Source organism: Rattus norvegicus, chromosome X (genome assembly GCF_021556685.1).
Source record: "Rattus norvegicus strain SHRSP/BbbUtx chromosome X, alternate assembly SHRSP_T2T, whole genome shotgun sequence".
NCBI lineage: Eukaryota > Metazoa > Chordata > Mammalia > Rodentia > Muridae > Rattus > Rattus norvegicus.
Window position 1 is genome coordinate 3,062,721 of NC_141554.1, and position 20,165 is coordinate 3,082,885.

Sequence of the window (20,165 nt, forward strand, 5' to 3'; positions counted from 1 at the left end):
TACTTCTCCTAGGTCCCTCTGTTGGGGGAGGGGGAACAGATGGCACAAGATGTTTTCCTCTTGACTCAGGATTATGGGCAGAGAGTAGTCTCCTCTGGTTTCCCAGGAGTGTCTGCTTCTCTGAAGGTCTAGTTGCCCCAACTTCAGGATTTGGGTACAGGGAGCTGTTTGACCAGTTCTGTTCAGATTCAGGCACTGTCTGGAACATGGTGCTCCAGTAGCTTTACTCTTCCTATATTCCTGTGTCCAGAAGCACTATGCAGTTTTCTCTTGGGCCAGAGACCTGGGCAATGCTGGGCAGAAGTAGCAGTCTCTGTGCCTACATTAAAGAGCCAGCTAAAAACTGGAAATGCTTATTCCCAGAGGAGTTCTGCCTTTGCTTATCCTGAGTCCACCAGTCAGCTCACCTCGAGCAGAAATGTTGAATTCACCTCTTGTCTCAGGCCTGAGCTCACTTTTTGTGCTGACTTTCAGCTTACCATGAGGGCTGCAACAAGAAATGTCCTTCCCCTACTGCTCCTATGTACCTATGCACAGGAGGCCCAGATGGAGCTAGGTTTTTTTTTTTCTTGAGTCATAATGTGAGCAGAGATCTCAGAGGTTTCTGCCCCTCTGATGGTCTTAGCAGGGCACAGAGCTATGTCCACTCACAAAGAAACTCAAGATATCCCCACTCTCCAACAAAGTGCCTTATGCAATCTGCTTTGGGTAAAATGAGTTTGAAACCTGTTTCTGCTGACAAAGGGGTTTTCAGAACTTCCATATCAAACCAAAAGGGCCTTCAAAGTCCTCCACTATTAAAAATGGGCTTAAATCATCACTATGGTCAAAGGGGACAAAATAAAGTCAAAATTCCGCAAACTGAATCTCATAACACACATACCAGCCCAAGTAAGACAAAACTTTCTTCCTGTACACCATTAGATTAAGGACCATTTACAGTTTCAGAAGGGGTTCTTGAGAGTTCCACACCCATGCAAGATGTGGTAGAAAATTTTGAGTCTACCCAAGTGACTCTTGGGCCTTCTGCACATAAATATTGTGATCTTGCACCCTCACCATCTCCCCCAGTGGTTCCTATGTCCCTATACATCAGAAGTTACTCAAATATCCTCTATCACACAAAAGGACCCCCTGACTTGTCATAAGCACAAAAACAACCAAGTTTATCACAAGACACAGTCAATGAGCCATGCAGGCTACATATTTGTACAATTTCCAGAGAAGATAAAACATCCCTTTCCCCCTCAGGGGACTCTAGGTTGTTCTGTCCTGAAAGGAGAGGCTCCAAAATTTTCCACATATACATCAGAGATGCTAGAATTTCCCAAATCTGAGCAGGATTCTCTGAGTAGTACTCTATCTCATAAAGAGACTGTGGGAAAAGAAACATCTACAAAAGTAGTTCTAACCACAGCCACATCTTTAGAGATGGCTTATGGATGTGACACATGTACAAAAGATGTTCTAGGACATATTCCATCTGTAGAGAAGGTTATGGATACAACCATATGTGAATGAGGAGTGGGGGAACATGATATGCAAACACCAGTGTCTGTAGCATACTCGATATCTGAGGAAAGAGATTCCTTGGATTCCATTTGTGCAAAAGAATGCATATGACCTCAGCAAACTTCACAGGAGGCTATAGGAACTTCTTTATCTCCTCAAGATCAGCCATTTTCCCCAACTACAGAAGATGCTACACACTCTTCCAAATATGCACAAATGGTTGTGAGTCCTTCTTTATACCCACAAGCAGACCCAGAACATCTGCCAAATACCTCAAAGGCTTTGGATTTTACTATATCTTCTGAAGGGGCCTTGGAACCTGCTTTGCCTATCAAGCAACCTAGTAAACCTGACACTTCTATTCAAAAGTCTGTTTTCACTTCTCCAGCCAAAGAATTTTTTTTGGAACTTCCACAGTTACACAACAATATCTAGAAACATCCTTATCTGCTCATGAGTCTCTCAGACCTCTCACATTTGTCTAGGATGCTCTAGGAGAGGTCACATCTTCAGAGGTAGTTCTAATACCTTCCCCCCATTATGACGTTACATTCAGGATTTCCACACATATACACTGTACATTAAGACCTTCCTCATCTGAGAAGGATGTCTTAGGATCTACTGCATCTGATCAGCATGCTTTACAACTATCCCCATCTACCCAAGTAGATTTATTTACATTTCCACTCTGGGGAGAAATAGTCGACATTCTCCCTCTACCACAGTAGACCACAGGCACCCAGTTTCTAGAAACAAAGTCTTATGATTTGATTATTCTGATGCAGTCTTGAGAAATTTCTCCTAAAGGAAGACAGTTTCAACCTTCCCCCTTCTGCCAAAAGGGATCTAGTGCCATCTTCTGCTGCCAAAGAGACAACAAAAGCTACAACTATTCCTCAGGTGAGACTCACACCTTCTCCATCTGTCCAAAGGGACCTGGAATTTTCCAAAAATGACCAAGGAATTGTGGAAAGTTGCCATTCCTTACAAGGGCATGCTGGCCATTCCATATTGTCCCAAGATGCTCAAGTAACTCCTTTTTCTACCAAAAAGGCATGTTCCTCGTCTTCCCAGGGTTTCAGGGAATTTCTTCACCCCTCTATAGTGTCATCTCCACGAGGAATAAATAGAGAAAGTGTGCTATAATAAAACAAAGAACACTACTCAGGTATTAAAAATGCGGAGACCAAGAACACTGTAGGCAAAGAGATGGAACTGGAAAATAGTGAATTAACAGAGATTGAAAAGGTCCTATCATGGGATGTAATTAGGGACATTTGGATGTTAGCCACAAAGTTCAGAATACCCACAATTAAAATCCTTCATCACATGCATGGTAACATGAAAGAAAACCAATTGTGGATGCTTGCAACAAACTTAGAACGAGGAGGGAAAATGGGACCTAGCTACAGGTACAGAAGGATAGACAAAGTCGGGGGAGCAGCAACAATGAAAAGACAGAAGAGAGAAATCCAGAGGAAAAGTGGAATAAATAACAATAATCATCAATGATGGGTGGTGAACTTGGGTATGCCCAGGGAAATCCCCGATTTCAAGAATCCAAAAGGCTCCCATACACCTACTGGGATGATGTTAGTTGAAATACAAAGCAGCAAAGAGATAGAACGACTACAGACTGCCCCTTGTAGCTAAACATGACCCTATTGAAGGGATGGTGCTGCCACGCAGATCAAAATTTTAACGTATAAATATCCAAGGCTTAAAAAATGTAAAAAAAAAAAGACCAGAGAATGAAGAAAGGCCCTTCAGAGACCACCACACCATAAGAATCATTTCATCCACAGACCGTAAATCCTCGCACTATTCCTGATGTCAAGATGTGCTTGCAGATTAGACCCTAATATGTCTGTCCTCTGAGGGGCTCTGCCATCACCTGACTGAGACAGATGGTGGTACAGCTAAACATTTGAAAGAAAATGACAGGGGCTGGAGAGATGGCTCAGCGGTTAAGAGCACCCGACTGCTCTTTCACAGGTCATGAGTTCAATTCCCAGCAACCACATGGTGGCTCACAACCATCTGTAAAGAGATCTGATGCCCTCTTCTGGTGTATCTGAAGACAGCTACAGTGTACTTATATATAATAAATAAATAAATCTAAAAAAAAAAAAGAAAGAAAATGACAGCCACATAAGATGAGTTAGTCGAATGCCTAAAGGATGATCTTAAAGGGATTGGAAACCAATATGAAAAACAACAGTATCAATTAAGTTTACCTTTCAGAGTCTCAGGAAATTTACCAACAAGAGTATACTTGGCCAGTACATGGATACTGCTATGTAGACAGTAAAGCATATGGAGAAGACAACTGCCTCATCTGCCATCTCTGGAAAGGAAGGCAATTGGTTTTGTGGAAATGTCATACCCCAGAGAAGGAGGGTGTTAGATGGCTAAAGTGAAGTGGCCATGTAGATGGAGGAGCACCATCATAGAAACAAAGAGAATCGGAAAGGCTTGGAGGATTCAAGAAAGAAAGAAGAGTTTGGGAAATGACTTTGAAATGTAAACAAATACATATATTATTTTACACTTCCAATGTTTATAATATAAGATATGTATGTTTCCAACAATATAAGATATGTATGTTAACATCTCTCTCCTTAATGACTATACAGTCAGTATTTGTAACATAGGTTTACTAAAAGTTGAAATCCAAAATTGTTGTGACTTATTATTCGAATTTCACATAGATAAACCCATTCACTATTTTATCTTCTGCCCTTGTAACTATAGCAAATATTTAGTTACTTGACAGAAAATTTAAAAAAAAAATTGTCTTTCTACTCCATTAGTTTTCCATTCAATGCCTCAAATGTCTCTCAATTTAACTGTATGTACTACATTCCCTTCATTGTTGCTCTTTTCCCTGTCTCTTCACATTTGATATTCCTGTTCCTGACTGTGTCTTTCAGCAATACATAAGTACACTTGCACCTTTCAAAATAAGGACGGTCTGGTTCATACTAGACACTTACACAAAACTGATCATACAGATACACAGTTTAGAGAATTAACATTTAGATTAAAGTGAATATATAACTCATTTTTCCATTTGATCTGGATTAACTCATCTAGGATGGCATTCACAAGAGGAATTCTGATTTCTTTTCATTGATATTGGGTTTAAAATACTTGTGCATTATATACTTCCTACCTTGGATTAGTCCGGCATACCACACACAGAACAGAACAAATCAATTAACTGTAGGATATGTGCATGTATGTGTCTAGGTCATTCCACAGTAACTCATGCTAAATGTTTGACAAGCAAATCTGTTCAAAGATAGAATGACCTCCCTTTTTTGCATGTTTCTTAAACATACCAAATCACCTCACATTGCACCAATTATTTATACCTCTGGGCTACAGATTAAATTCATTATATCTACCATTAATCTCTCCATAGGGATTAAGAGCTTATTGATAAATAATTTTGTAGTCTTTAGATTAGAATTTTGTCCCAAAACTCATTAAGTATTTATTGTTCTGTAAATTCAAACCTAAGTGGTATTTCGGAAATTTGAGTTTCATGGTCAGACTTCGTCAGCTAAATGCACTCTGTCCATTGTTGGCAAGTTCAAGCTATGCTTCCTGAATGTCATGTTTGCTGTGACTACCTAGTTGTACAGTCATGGGATACGCAAGTGAGTTCTCATATAGTTTTCTCAATACTAAATTGATCTGATCAGAATCTGTGAAGTGACAAATCAATCCCTTTGTGCTGAATGTAGGTTGCCAAACTCCCTCTGGATAATTTTTGAATAGCATCTTGTACTTATGCATATGCTTTTTAGGTGGTTTCTCATTATCTATTATCACTCCACATAGATTCGGAGCATTATATTATTGTAAATTTCTAAGCCAAGTGATTACCTGTCCTGGATTAGAATCGTCTGTGAGTTTCTAGATCAATGTGTGTAATCCTAAGGGATTCTTCTTGATATATTATCATCTATGGATGGTGTAATATCTACAACGTTTGATACACAGCCTTTGATACACCTTCCTTCAGCTGTGTAAAATAAAATTATTTACAGCAATGGGATCCTGTAATATTTAGGCTACTACATGAATCCTTTAGTAAAATATGTCTATGCATGCTTATTCATGCCCAAAAAGATCCATGGGGAGACCAACCTGGCTAAAAATGTCAATTGCTACTCAGATGTCCACTATGTATACAGTCTGAGGAAGAGTCAGTTCAGTTCAGGTGTGGAACTGAAGAATACTCAGCCATTTTCCAAACGAAAAAAAAAAATCAAGTGACTAAGATAAGGATTGTGGGAATGCTTTCATCTATGTAGAACATTAATTTTAGACTCACATACAAATGTGTGATGTGCAGTATTATCAACACTTTATTTCAGTAGGAATTATATACTTTTGGGTATGGTCCCTCTGGACTATTGTATGATATCAATATGGTTTGCTGTGACAGATTTTCAAGTAAATATGAAATATGAGGACTCCAGCAGAGTAACTCTTGCTCAAGTAATACCCTTCATGTTATTTGTGACCCTCACTGGGAACACTTACTGCTATGTATCAGTGTTCTGATTATATTTTAAGTCTTTTTTTTTGTTCTCATGCTAACTTTTGATGTTTCCTTTCTCCAATAGAATAGTTAGTCAATGAGCCTGTATACCAGACATCAGATGCAATATCAAGCATTGGTTGCAGCTTGCCCCTCTGCTGAATTCACAGCTATGAGGAAGTGTTTCTTATGAGGAGTAATTGATCTCTACAATGTAGATTATTGTTGTCTGTGTTTTTCTCTGACTTCCTCAGTACTCTTAAGGGTCATATGAGGGAAGAAATCACAATGAGAGTGAGAAGCGATCTTTCTGGATCCCAGGATAGACAAAATACACCAAAGTTTCCTTGCAAGATATAAGAACATAGTGGACAGGGTTTGTATTCAACTTAGTCAATGAAATGCTCTCCCTTTATACCCTGTATATGTACAAATATTTACACAATTGGATTGGCTTGTTAGCTATGCCTACTTACCCAGCCTGCCCAGTTTTCAGGCTGTGAAGAGGAGACTTTGTTCTCAGCAAGGGATCAGGTGGTGGACAAACATCTTACTCTTGCTCACTGTTTCCCTGTTCCTCCAAGTTAAGCAGCTTCTTTCAAATGGATCTCCATTGTCCATAATATCCCTGACTTCAGGTCTGAAGCTATGAGCCCAGTCAACAAGAAAATCTCCATAGCTAAGAAAAAGTAAAACTTTTCATTTTTTAATGCTGAGGTCGAGGGGCAGATATTATGGTGACTTTCTTTATTCTAAGATCTTCTTCAAACAGGGAAGGGGGAAGAGCATTAGAGGAGGGTAAGTTTTGATCTATCTAGGGTTGCTTAACAATAATAGTAATAATAATAATAATAATAATAATAATAATAATAATAAGTAGTAGTAGTAGTAGTAGTAGTAGTAGTAGTAGTAGTAGTTTAGACTAGGAAGTTTATTCAGCATTTAAGAACACTGCCTGTCTTTCCAAATGTCATGAGTTCAATTCCAAGTGTACTCATCGTGTCATCCAACCATTCATAATGGCAGGTGAGTCTGGTGAGTCTGACAGGTACAGTATACTCATAAAAATCAAATAAAATAAATCTTTAAAATAAATAAAAAAACAAAAGTTTACTTATCTAAGTTTAAGTTACTGTGCTTCTGTAGCTGACCAACTTTCTGTGTTCCTCTGAGGACAAAAAATGCATCTCTCTCTATTAAAATCCAGGATGAGAGCTCACACACTGCTTGCCATATCTCGTCTGTTATTCAAACACAGCTTCTGCTTTTCTGAGAAATGAATTAGCTTCCATTACACTCCTATCCTACCTTCAAGTTCTACTTTTGAGAGGCACATCAGAAAAGTGTGTTTGTGCATGAGGACGTTGGAGTTGCAGTTTCTTCTGATGTGAGAATACTGGGTTTAACACAGAGGGGTCAAGACGATCAAGGAATGACTGGGTGTAATAACTATCTTTTGTTCAAATTCTGCTGATGCCATGGGTCAGTATTCCTGGAAGTTTACCCAACTCACAGGTTTTCCTCTTGAGCTCAATAGTCAGTTTCTCCTACTTCTTAATCTCCTGAACTTGCTCATTGATGGTGGAAGGTTGGCATGATGCCTTCCCAGCAGACCCTGTAGATAAACACAAGGGAACATGCATATTAATGGCCCAGTCACAGGAGAGACCATTCTGAGTCCCCCAACAAAGCATGAGGAAAGGGGAAATCTACAGACACTTTGAAGCACTGAGAGAGTAAGAAAGCTCTTTTCAAGTTGGACCTATTAGCTACTCTCCTGCCTCCAACGATGATTGCTAGACATATGCAGGTAAGTTCTGTAGTCCATAGTTCTTAGGACAACCAAGCCCTAATCATGTATGTTCAAGAAAAATGAGTCTGAAATCTTGATACATTTCCAGGGGAGTATCCCTCTCTCTCTCTCCTTGTCACAACATGTCAATGAATGTACAATAATCGTCTGTAGATGAAGTCCTATACTCTACCCTGAGAGTAGAAGATTTATCTGTGTGGCTCCTATTGGATATCTTTCTCATTCAGAGTGAAATTAAGGAACTCATAGCAAACTAACTGCATGCTTGTCAATTTCTGGCTGTCTGCCAAATATTCATCAGATATTCTTGACGCTTGGTCCCTTCTTTTAGAATCTAGAGGTTTCAGACCACAAGTCCTGCTCCTAAGAGGTCTGACCCAAGCACAGCTTCTCGAGGAAGGTCCCCAGCAGTGGCTCAGGGCTTACTCTCTCTGCTTTACACCAGATTATTTATTTTGCACTTTTATAACAAGAAAGAAGTCCTAATTTTTTGTCTCTCTCTCATCTCACCATGCATTCTGTTTTCCCTGTAAATAACTTGATAATCCTAAAAAACATGTCTGTGTGTAAACCAATATGCACTAACTAAATACCACAAGGGCAGCTTCTGTTTCCATAACACTAGTGATATCACAGGGAATACCACGGAATTTCAGGTATACAATAGTGTATCCAGAGGAGTGTCCTCTTCAACATCACATAACTACCCATTAACTAGATCTTCTCCAAATCAACAAGCCAAGTTGCCCTTTCAAGTACCTTTGCCTGAGACACAAGCGAAGATTTTCCAATACTCTCTTTTCTAAAATGGAGATATGACTGATTTATTGAATTCTTTCCCACCATCATGTACAGATATTGAAGCCTAAATTTTCAATCAAAGCCCAGAATTTGTCTTCCCCACCTTATGTTGCAGGCTGAAAATGACAAGGAAGAAAGGAAGTTGAGAACTTAGGTCAGGATGATGCTGGAGAGTTGGGATTATGCCTTCTTTGTAGCGTTGGCACATAGATAAATACAAGTAACCAAAGACTTTGGAAAGATCCACAGAGTAGTACAGTTTGGGTGGGGGAGTAAAAAACTAGGAATAATTGTGTAAATTTGGACAAAAACATTGTTCAGAGCCTCAAAAATAACATGTTTTAGACATGGGGCTGTTTATGATGTGAGCAGCAGTTCACAGGTCAGGCTGCAGGTGCATTGGTTAACATAGGTGCAATTTGAGACCTCAAAAACAGTCAGAGAAAGCATGGTGGGTCAACCTGGAATGAGCAATTAAGAAGTCATGCTATACTATGGAGAGTTATTATATGAAGGAAAGAGACAGACAGAGACAAAGACAGACAGACAGACAGACAGACACACACACACACACACACACACACACACACCAAAACAAAGCATCAGTCATGGGGACAAATATGTAGATCAATGATAAGGAGCTTCAACCAGGGAAGAAAAGTCAAATTCTTCTGTTGGGTGCCACATGTGACAATGTCTATACTCCTGAAAGGGTGTCACTACTACATTTATGGACAGCATCCATTAGAAACCTACAGACAGGGAATGGTAAATTAAGTGTATAGTCTAGGTATTATTAAACTATACATGTTTATTAGAGCCCCATGTAACTTTTGTCATGATCCTGGCAGTCCCAGCAAAGAGAAGCAAGCCCATGGTCAGCCTGCCATGCACTTCTTGGATCTCTGAAAATTTACCTTCCATACATGCTTATTGGGCCCTAAGCTTGTTGGGAGTTGTTGAATATTCTGCATCTTCACAGGTGTTTAAGTACTAGTCTAGTAGAGTTGGATGTCAACTCTATTTCTAATTGTGGTTCTCCAGAGGACACCTAGTTCAGATCACACTAGGGTTTATAAGATAAGGAAGTGCTTAAACTGGCAAGAAATATGTTATCATTAGTAAAGACTGTTCTAGGATAGAGGAAAAAATATGACAGAGACGCAGAGAGACACACACACACAGAGAGAATGAAAGAATATGCCTTATGTACATGAAGCCAGAAAAGAATTTGTGAATCTAGAAGACAAGGTATGAAGGACTACCTGTAAATCCCAGTAACTAAGAAAGAACCTTGGACACAGTTTTGATATTGAGGCTTCATACAGCTTGGCCTTTACCAATGTGAGACACACGATTTCAATGAGCAAATCCTTAGCCTGGAGAACGTAGTTATGGTGGCCCCCCCCAAAAACAAAACAAAACAAAACACAGAATTGTCCCCTTTGTCTGTTTCTCATTACTCTGATCTCCCATGTCACAAGAGGCTGAGTGGCCTTCCACATACCCTCACATGCAGCTCACAAGGAACAGCACCTATCTTCATCAGTACTTCATCTGAGCCTACCCTTGGCCTTTGGATGGTACTCAGGAACTGAACTGACAGGTTACATATTCCTAGCTGGGTGTCAAACTTCAGACATGAGAATCCCACTCTGTGATTGTCAACAGTTCCATGTATCCATTGGGATGGCAGTGTCACAATGGCTGCACCTGTCTTTTCATGCATTTCACATGCTTTATGTGTCCGAGTTGAAAGTCTCTCTCAGATTATTTACAGATCCACAGGATGCAGCTTGGCTTCAAAGGCCACATGTCTGACTACAGAAGCCACGTAAACAATGTCACAGTTCACAGCTATAATGTAGACATGTCAAGGTATTTCCTCTAAGTTTTGCTTTGAAGGATATTCTTTTTTTTTCTTTATTAACTTGAGTATTTCTTATTTACATTTCAATTGTTATTGCCTTTCCCGGTTTCTGGGCCAACATCTCCCTAACCCCACTCTCTAACCCCTAAGCACATTGTATATGGTTGTTCCCTTCCCCATTCTCCCCCCATTACCGCCCTTGCCCCAAAAATCACGTTCACTGGGGATTCAATGTTAGCAGGACCAAGGGATTGCCCTTCCACTGGTGCTCCTACTAGGCTATTCATTGTTCCCTATGAGGTTGGAGCCCACGATCAGTCCATGTATAATCTTTAGGGAGTGGCTTAGTCCCTGGAACCTCTAGTTCCTTGGCATTGTTGTTCATATGGGTTCTCAAGCCCCTTCAAGTACTTCCAGTCCTGTCTCTGTTTCCTTCAACGGGGGTCCCGTTCTCACTTCAATGGTTTGCTGCTGGCATTCCCCTATGTATTTGCTGTATTCTGGCTGTTTCTCTCAGGAGCCATCTACATCCAGTTCCTGTCAGCCTGCCCTTACTTGTCAAGCGTATTCTTTTATTACAGATTATGCTAATCTTTCTAGAAGGCCACATTGTGGGAGACCATTTGGATTATGCCCCATCCACAGTTTATAGATTTTTTACAGAGAATTCTTTCAGTGAAAATGGTTTCTGTAAATTGCATACAAACTAACTATTTAAGGACACAAACACACACACACAGACACAAAAGATACACACATACACACAGACACACACAGACAAAAACAGACACACAGTGTGCAGGGATAATACAGATGTGTATGTTAAAAAAAGTTAGGATAGTGTATCGATAATATAAAATATGAAGGGTTACACTAAAATCTAAGACACTAGGATGGAGGATGGGAAGCAATTGTGAGGTGTGCTTTCTCACAACTTGGACACATGAAAAATGAAGTAGGAGACATCAGAACTGCATTGTCAAACAAAGACAAGAAACATACACAATCAATTGAATGCAAATACAGCTCATCTTGTTGATCTCTAATGGAAGAGTTCAGGTGTTTCCCACACCTCTCCAGCATAGTATTTCATTGCAGTCCAATGCTAGAACACCAAAGGATATTCAAGAACATATAAGGAGATGAAGCCAGAATGTCAGCATTCCCAGAGATCAGTTGAGCAGGGAGTTCTGTTTTCCTATGTCTACCTTAGCTATGCTTCAGAAAACCAAGGAGACAGTCTCCTCAAGCATATCCACATCTGTACTGGGTGTAATTTGTCTTCAGAACATCTTTGGCTGTAGTTACAGAAGCCAGGATGAAAACTACAAACTATGTCAGCATAAAGTTGATGTGCATATGGCCAGGATCACTGCTAAGTCTCTCTAGACCTACGAGTGTAGATAGACATGCCTTATAGGAATAGAACATGGTTGTTTAGTTCCCGCAATTACTGTTCAGGACACATACAGAAGTCATGAAGAACCCAGTCCCTCTTCTATTTCACTAATTGATATTTCTTCAATATAGTAGAAAACTGTGGTTCTCAACTCACTCTTGAAGCCGTGACAGGGTGATCCCATTGGACGGCCATGTTTTGTTGTTGGAACTGAAATTTTATTTACATGCTCACAAGAGCAAATAAATGCAAGTACGGAAAGTTCCTTGGTCCTCTACATGAGAGTGACATCCTCACGTAGTCCTCTGATCTACTTGAGAAACAAAGAATTTAGATGGGCAATGAAAAGGATGCTGACCAAAGACCCACATTATTATTATTATTATTATTATTATTATTATTATTATTATTAATATTATTATTATTATTCCAGGATTATTCCTTTATATTATAGTCTGTGTTGTTACCAGTGTGCTAAAGTTTTTAACAATGTTTCAGGCTTTCGGGATCGGTAGACATTACACAACCGTCTTATCATTTGTATAGGAATACTCAGAATTATTAAATAACAGAAAGCAGAAAATTTTCAAAACATATTTATGCTGGCTAATTTAAATTCCTGTTTTTGCCTCTGGAATATTATATATTCTCTTTCAGGTTCTTCTTGAAATTATGAAGAAGTGAAAAATCGGTATGGGTTTATCTGATTACATTCTTTAACGAGTATTTCTTATTTACATTTCGACTGTTATTCACCTTCCCAGTTTCCAGACCAACATCCCCCTAACCCTACCCTGTCCCCTTCTTTGGGTGTTCCCCTCCTCATCCTCCCCACATTACAGCCCTCCCCCCAACAATCACGTTCACTGGGGGTTCAGTCTTAGCAGGACCCAGGGCTTCCCTTCCACTGGTGCTCTTACTAGGATATTCATTGCTACCTATGAGGTCAGAGTCCAGGGTCAGTCCATGTATAGTCTTTAGGTAGTGGCTTAGTCCCTGGAAGCTCTGGTTGCTTGACATTGTTGTACTTTTGGGGTCTCGAGCCCCTTCAAGCTCTTCCAGGTCTTTCTCTGATTCCTACAATAGGGGACCTATTCTCAGTTCAGTGGTTTGCTGCTGGCATTCGCCTCTGTATTTGCTGTATTCTGGCTGTGTCTCTCAGGAGCGATCTACATCCGGCTCCTGTCGGTCTGCACTTCTTTGCTTCATCCATCTTGTCTAATTGGGTGGCTGTATATGTATGGTCCACATGTGGGGCCGGCTCTGAAGGGGTGTTCCTTCAGTCTCTGTTTTAATCTTTGCCTCTCCCTTCCCTGCCAAGGGTATAATTTTTCCTCATTTAAAGAAGGAGTGAAGCATTCACATTTTGATCATCCGTCTTGAGTTTCCTTTGTTCTAGGGATCTAGGGTAATTCAAGCATTTGGGCTAATAGCCACTTATCAATGAGTGCACACCATGTATGTCTTTCTGTGATTGGGTTAGCTCACTCAGGATGATATTTTCCAGTTCTAACCATTTGCCTACGAATTTCATAAACTCGTTGTTTTTGATAGCTGAGTAATATTCCATTGTGTAGATGTACCACATTTTCTGTATCCATTCCTCTGTTGAAGGGCATCTGGGTTCTTTCCATTTTCTGGCTATTATAAATAAGGCTGCGATGAACATAGTGGAGCACGTGTCTCTTTTATATGTTGAGGCATCTTTTGGGTATATGATTGGCTGGGATTTTTACTGTGATCTTTGCTGCAGAGACTGTAATTAATTCTGTATATAAGGACACATGGCTATGATTGTTGTTAGGTATGATACTGGCTTTAGTATGTAAGGGGCTGTACATTCTCCCCCATAACCACAGCTTCAATAACCTTATATATGTGGATAAACTACCAGTACCATCCGTGTTCACTGAACAGGACTTAAGCAAAATTAGAGAGCTGTTGGCTATCACCAAGCTATTCATGCCACTGCACTGCCTTTGTGGCTATCCTGCCATGTGCTTGGCAAATCTTCCTGTATAAGAATATTAGTTTTCTGATAGGCAGGAGAATGGTAAAGATAAATTTCATTTTAACATATCAAAGGAAATAAAATTTTTTCCTGCTGTAGCACGTTTAATTAATTGAAGCAAAAAATCTATTTACTTGATGTTATGGAAATATCATTTAACAATATAATCTTAACTCCTTTTAAATGATTAAAAGTCACATGTAGTTGGTAGCTGTCATACTGTATATAATTCGCATCAGTATTGGGACAATGAAATATTCTCTGTTTTATGCAAATACATAGTAATAATGAACAAAATTATGTACCAATTGCCGAAAATGACAGAATAGGGTTTTTCTGGTCACAGCTGAGTGTAACCATGCAGGCTGAGAGCAAAGATAGAGAGAGCACAATGTTTATGGGAATAACTGAAGGTTGTGCTCACGATATGGCCTGTATTTCATGGAGTGCAATTGCCGAAGCTCCAGCAACTGATGGAGCTGAGGCCTAGGACCATTGGAAGGCTGTCATTAAATGGTTTGTGATGTCACAGCTGAGTGTGAGATAAGGCTAGATGAAGTGGAAAAATTTTGGTTTCTTTGGAAATCACTTGTGTCACAGGATGTTTTTCTGGAAGCTATGTTTGGAGAGGATGTTTTGCTGAAGCAGACACATGAGAAGGCATGTGATATTTCGCTGGAGCACAAGCTTGAAGGGGGAAAGGATGTTAACGGAGAACATAAATGTAATCCCACAGAGAGAGGACATTTTTACATTGCTAAACCTTGCAAGGCTTCGATGTTCTTTGCTGATCTTCATACCATAATGAGAAATGCACAAAAGGATCTGTGTTATCCGGGCTGCTTCTGGCTGCTTCTGCTGCTTCTTGTTGTTTTGTTAGAACCTTGTGGTCTCTGCCAGATCAAGGCACTGCTAATGATTTGTGTTTTGCGTTTGCTATTCGACAGTACTGTAAAATGAAGATTGGAGTTGCCTGAAAGAATTACTTCTATATAGGTACACAACTCTCTCACTTTTCCTATAAACTTTCTCTCTCTATTACCTCTGGTTGGTGGGCTATAAGGGTGGTTGAAGTGTTTAAGAAACCTAAATAAAGTAGGTTTTGAAAAAATATAAGCCTACAGATAGATTCATGGGTTTTGAGAAAGGGCTATGTCTCCTGCTGAGAGGAGATGATATGTAGGTTGTGACTTTTTGGTTCTCTGGTCTACTGTGACCCATTACATGGCCAATGACTGACAGTCTCCCAGTAAGTGTAACACACATTAAAATGCTTTTGCTTGGCGTTGGGAGCTGTAGAATATATTCATTTATTGTCACATATACTCGAGTATTCATGTTGGTGACAGTAGTGACTCTTCAGTACTCCCATACAGGGAAGTGGGTCTATACACTGAGATAAGAGAATGGCTGGTGGTGAGTATGTAACATGGAGTAAGAGAAACATTACAGTGCTGGGTCTCTCGCCCCCTTTTTTTTTCCCAACTTGAAAATCTGGTGTGAATTGAGAAGAGAGAACAATTCAAGAACTGCCTCCATTAGATTAGTTTTGGGTAAGCCTATGGAACATTTTCTTGATTAATGATTGTTGTGGGAGGGCCCACCATTGTGGGCAAGTTCATCAGTAGTCATGTATAAAGAGAATAGCATTTTAGGCTGTAAGAAATAGTAATGGAGCAAGCCATGGGGAGTGTGGCAATTTGAATAAGAAAGGCGCCCACAGTCATATATTTGTATATTTAGTTAACAGGGAGTGACAGTATTTTCAAGGATTAGAAGCATTAAGAGGTGTGCCTCATTCAAGGAAGTGGGTGTGTCTACAAGGGTGGGGTTTGATTTTTCAAGAGCCCATGCTTTACCAGAGTTTCCCTCTCTCTCTCTCTCTCTCTCTCTCTCTCTCTCTCTCTCTCTCTCTCTCTCTCTCTCTCTCTCTCCTTACAGAGCAGTAGCTCTCTATTACTCCAGTGTTATGCTCCCTCCTATGATGATGGACCAGATTTCTGAAACTGTAAGGTAGCCTCCAATAACATGCTTTCATTTAAAGTAGTTTCCTTGACCATGGTGTCTCTTCACAGCAACAGAACAATGACTGAGACAGGGAGCAAGCCAACAAGCAGTGTTCCTTGTTACCACTTCAAGCTCCAGTTCTGGTTTCCCTCAGTGATGATCTGAAACCTGTGAGGCAAATAACCCTTTCCTCCCCAAGTTAGTTTTGAACATGGCATTCATCACTGAGAGAAGCAAGCAAACTAGAACTTCACAGGTCAGTACATGAGCAAGTCTTACCTTTAAATTAAAACAAAGTGTCTATACCTTTCTATTTGTGGTTATGAGGTAAGAGTCTGTGGCTTTACTAGACACACTGTTTCTATAAGAAATTGTCTTACTTAGGGTTCCTATTGTTGTAAGGAAACGCCATAACCAATGAGCAAGTTACAGAGGAAAAGGTTTATTCAGCTTACACTTCTATATTGCTGCTCATCACCAAAGGATGTTATGGCAGGAACTCAAACAGGACAGCATCCTGGAGGCAGGAACTGAGGCAGAGGCTATGCAGTGGCACTGCTTACTGTCTTGCCCCTCATGTCTTGCTTAGCTTGCTTTCTTATAAAACCCAGGACCACCATCCTAGGAATGGTGCCCCTCACAGTGGGCTGGACCCTCCCCCACCAATCACTAAGAAAATGCCCTACACTTGGATCTTATGGAGGCATGTTCTCAACTGAGGCGCCCTCTTCTCTGATGAATCTGGCTTGTGTCCAGTTGGCATAAAATCAGGGTGGTGGTTAGAATGTGATTGTCCCATGGGAAGTGTGGCACAAGTAGGAGGTGTGGCCTTGTGTGAGTAGATGTGGCATTGTTGGGGGAAACATATCACTGTGGGGGTGATAGGCTTCTTGTCCAGCACCATGTCTGCCTACACGCTTCCATGATTCCTGCCTTGATGAAAATAGACTGAACTTCTGAACCTGAAAGCCTGCCCTAATAAAATGTTGTCCCTTGGGGTTGGGGATTTAGGTCAGTGGTAAAGCGCTTGCCTAGGAAGCACAAGGACCTGGGTTCGTTCCCAAGTTCTGAAAAAAAACAACCCCCCAAAAAATGTTGTCCCTTATAAGTTGCCTTGGTCATGGTGTCTTTTCGCAGCAATGAAACCATCAGACAACCAGCCAGTATAAAAACACCCAAATAGCAGAATTAATCAACGATAGAATGTATTTACAAATCCTGCAGTGAGAAACTTATTCTTGAGGGAAGAAACAGCAATGAATGTGTCCAAGATAAGGTTGCCTCCAAAGAAATTCTTGGAGTGTAGATGTGGCTCAGGGAGACCCTATGGTGTGCACAGGGGCTTCTCTGAAGGAATCAGCTACATGGTCAGGAACCGCAAAGCATTTTAAAGTCACAGCAAATGGCATAGGAAAGACCTCAGCACCTCTGCATTGGAGGAACCATCAAGAGTTTTCTGAGGATAAGCTTACATGTGAGTAAAAGACGGGAGCTTCCTGGGGCTAGATAGGGTAAAAGGGACCACAGGTGTGTATGAAGCCATCCAGTCGAAGGAGAGCCAGGCAAGACAAGTGCAGGAGCTCTTTGTGGTCATCTAGGGGCATTGAGAAGAGACCTCAAAAATATTACAGGATGCAACAGAGACAAACAGTGCTCAGGCAATCTAAACACAGGATCCACATAACACCTGACAGAAGCTCACGCCATCCTCATCTTCTCATTTAAATTACTTTTTTCTGATCATACAAAATAATGAGCGTTATGATACTTTCAGGAATCGATAGATATAGACTTAGTTTGTCATTCACTATTCTCGAGTTACTCCTCGTCAAAATGTCCTCCGGGGAAGCCTCCACCTAACATCCACCTTCTGTAGTGATGGTTGGCTGTTCTTTAAGGAACCAAAGAGACCAATATGGATGCGGCCCAAGTTCAACTCATTCTAGACCCTTTCTGTTCTTCCTGGGTCTCCTGCTTCACTTTTTGAGAACTCCATCTTGGAATTCCCTCGTGCCTCAGTGTCCTCTACTCCCTCATGTGTTCTTTAGTCTTTCTTCCACATCACCATCAATTTAATCTTTCTTAACCTCATCCTGGTCTCTTCTCTGCATGTGAAGTTTGGATTAATTTAAAAAGACGACATTAGGGGCCTGGATTGATAGCCAATGGATCAAGAGCTCGTCTGCTTTGAAAGAGGGCCTGGATTTGTTCTTTGAGCTCATGTCCAATGGCTCCCAACCACCTTTAATTCCAGCACCAGGGGACCTGACTATTCTTGTCTCTGTGGTCTCCTCTATTCATGCCCTGCCCCCACCCACATAATTAAAAATAACACATCTACAGATGAGAAACAGGTTTCAATAGGATTCGTTAGTCAAACAGAACCTGATCTTCTCTGATTCTGAGTCTGCTTGGATCAGTTTATTGGGTTTCCCCTTGAGTTCCAAGACCACCTCCCTGTTACCTTCCACTCTTTCCCCAACTGTCCTTTTCTCCCTCAAACTTCACCTCTGAGAGTCTATCTATTTCTGGCCCCTCTCTACTGCTTCCTAAACATCCATCTTTTTTTTCCCATGTGATTCCTACTCCTCTAAGCCTCATCTCCAGTTCTTTTCTCTCCCTAAAGACCAGACCAGCTCAGTCCTGTTAGTTTTAGCCTATGTGACATTAGACTTGCTCTTCACAGCCTTGAATTTTCCGTCTTCCTCTCGATGTTCCATCCACCAAAACCCATCTCCTCCACCAAAGTGTTCACACACAATACGTCACATCGCACATTTTAATTTTTAGATCAAAAACAAATTCCACTGGAAAAGATACTGGGGTTGTCAAAGGCCTTTGGGTATCTGAAAAACAGAAAAACAAACATTTTCCCCCCAATCCTATAAATTCTCTATGTTCCCTACACTTTGTGAATTTCACCTTAACGGATCTTTACCATCAGATTATAGACGTAGATGCGGACGTCGCCATCAAACTTGATGAAGTACATGGAAGGCTTGACTAGAACTTGATAAATGACCTTGCCGATCTTTTTGGACCCGTCGTTTCTGGTGAACTGCACACGTTGACCAGTTAAGATGTCGATGTCAACGTCTGAGTTCACCTCTGCTGGAGTAATCTCTAGAATTATACGAAGGTTACCTTTTGTGTAATCATCCAGGAGCTGATAGACGTATAGGAGTGGATCTTTCTCATAGGTGATGTGAAACCAGTGCTTCATGATTGGCACCTGGGCTAGGACCACCCCCCCTCCAGTTGTCCTTAGAGCCATGTTTGCCTTCAAATTTATGCTCCACAGCTCGGCCAACCATGGCACTTGAGAGATGGGCGTCTTTCACTTGAGGAAACACTACTTTGTGAGTCAAAACTTTAAGCTTTAAAATCCTCTTATTCCTGTGAAGTTCCAGTCCGTAGACACAATCAATTACATCATACTTGACCAGATAGAGAGAGGGATTTGTTGGCAGTTGATCTAGAACGATGGCCTTCCATTGGGTGATGGGCTCATCACCTTCCTTCTATCCGTGAGAAATTCTGCAGTCCACAATGTTCCTCAGGGCCTGCGGAGAAGGCCTTCTCCTCCTCCGCTTCTGGAAGGATGGTGTGCTCATCCTCCTCAGAGACATCCTCTTCTTCTTGACTGTAGACCTAGTGTGGTAGGCCACGGCACTCCTGGTCCACTGTCTTGTGGCTATCGTTCTGTGTTCAGGCTTCATACTTGTACATGGCCTGGGTTTGAAGAGCTCGCCTGCTTAAACCAGACACAATGCTGTTGCCTCTGTAATATGAGTGCCTGCAAGAACAATGGGGTTGTGTTGGGGGAGGGCGCTGGACAAAGGCTCTTGAGAAAGAGAACTTTGGAGCAGGTGAGGAAGGCGATGGTAAGCAGGTTTGAGCATCTGTATCTAATTCTGACATATTCAGAAGTTCATAGGAGGGCTGGGCAATGGTGGAGCAGACCTATAATTCCAGCACTCGAGAGGCAGAGGAAGGCAGACGTCTGTGAGATCAAGGTCAGCCTGGTCTACAGAGTTAGTTCTGGGATAGCCAAAGCTACCCACAGTAAAACCCTGTCTCAAAAATCAAAATCTAAATTTCAAAGGGAAATGAACAAATGTTTCTGTACAGCTCAGAATAACATAAATTCAGACACATTTTTCATCCCGTGGCACTTTGCTTCTGCTGAAGAACCTA

General features: G+C 40.9%; 1 pseudogene; it reads right to left on the bottom strand.

Annotated features, from left to right (window-relative positions):
* Positions 1–18,891: 18,891 nt before the first annotated feature.
* On the bottom strand, positions 18,892–19,687 carry LOC147998119 (Y-linked testis-specific protein 1-like; annotated as a pseudogene).
* Between the last annotated feature and the right edge of the window lie 478 nt (positions 19,688–20,165).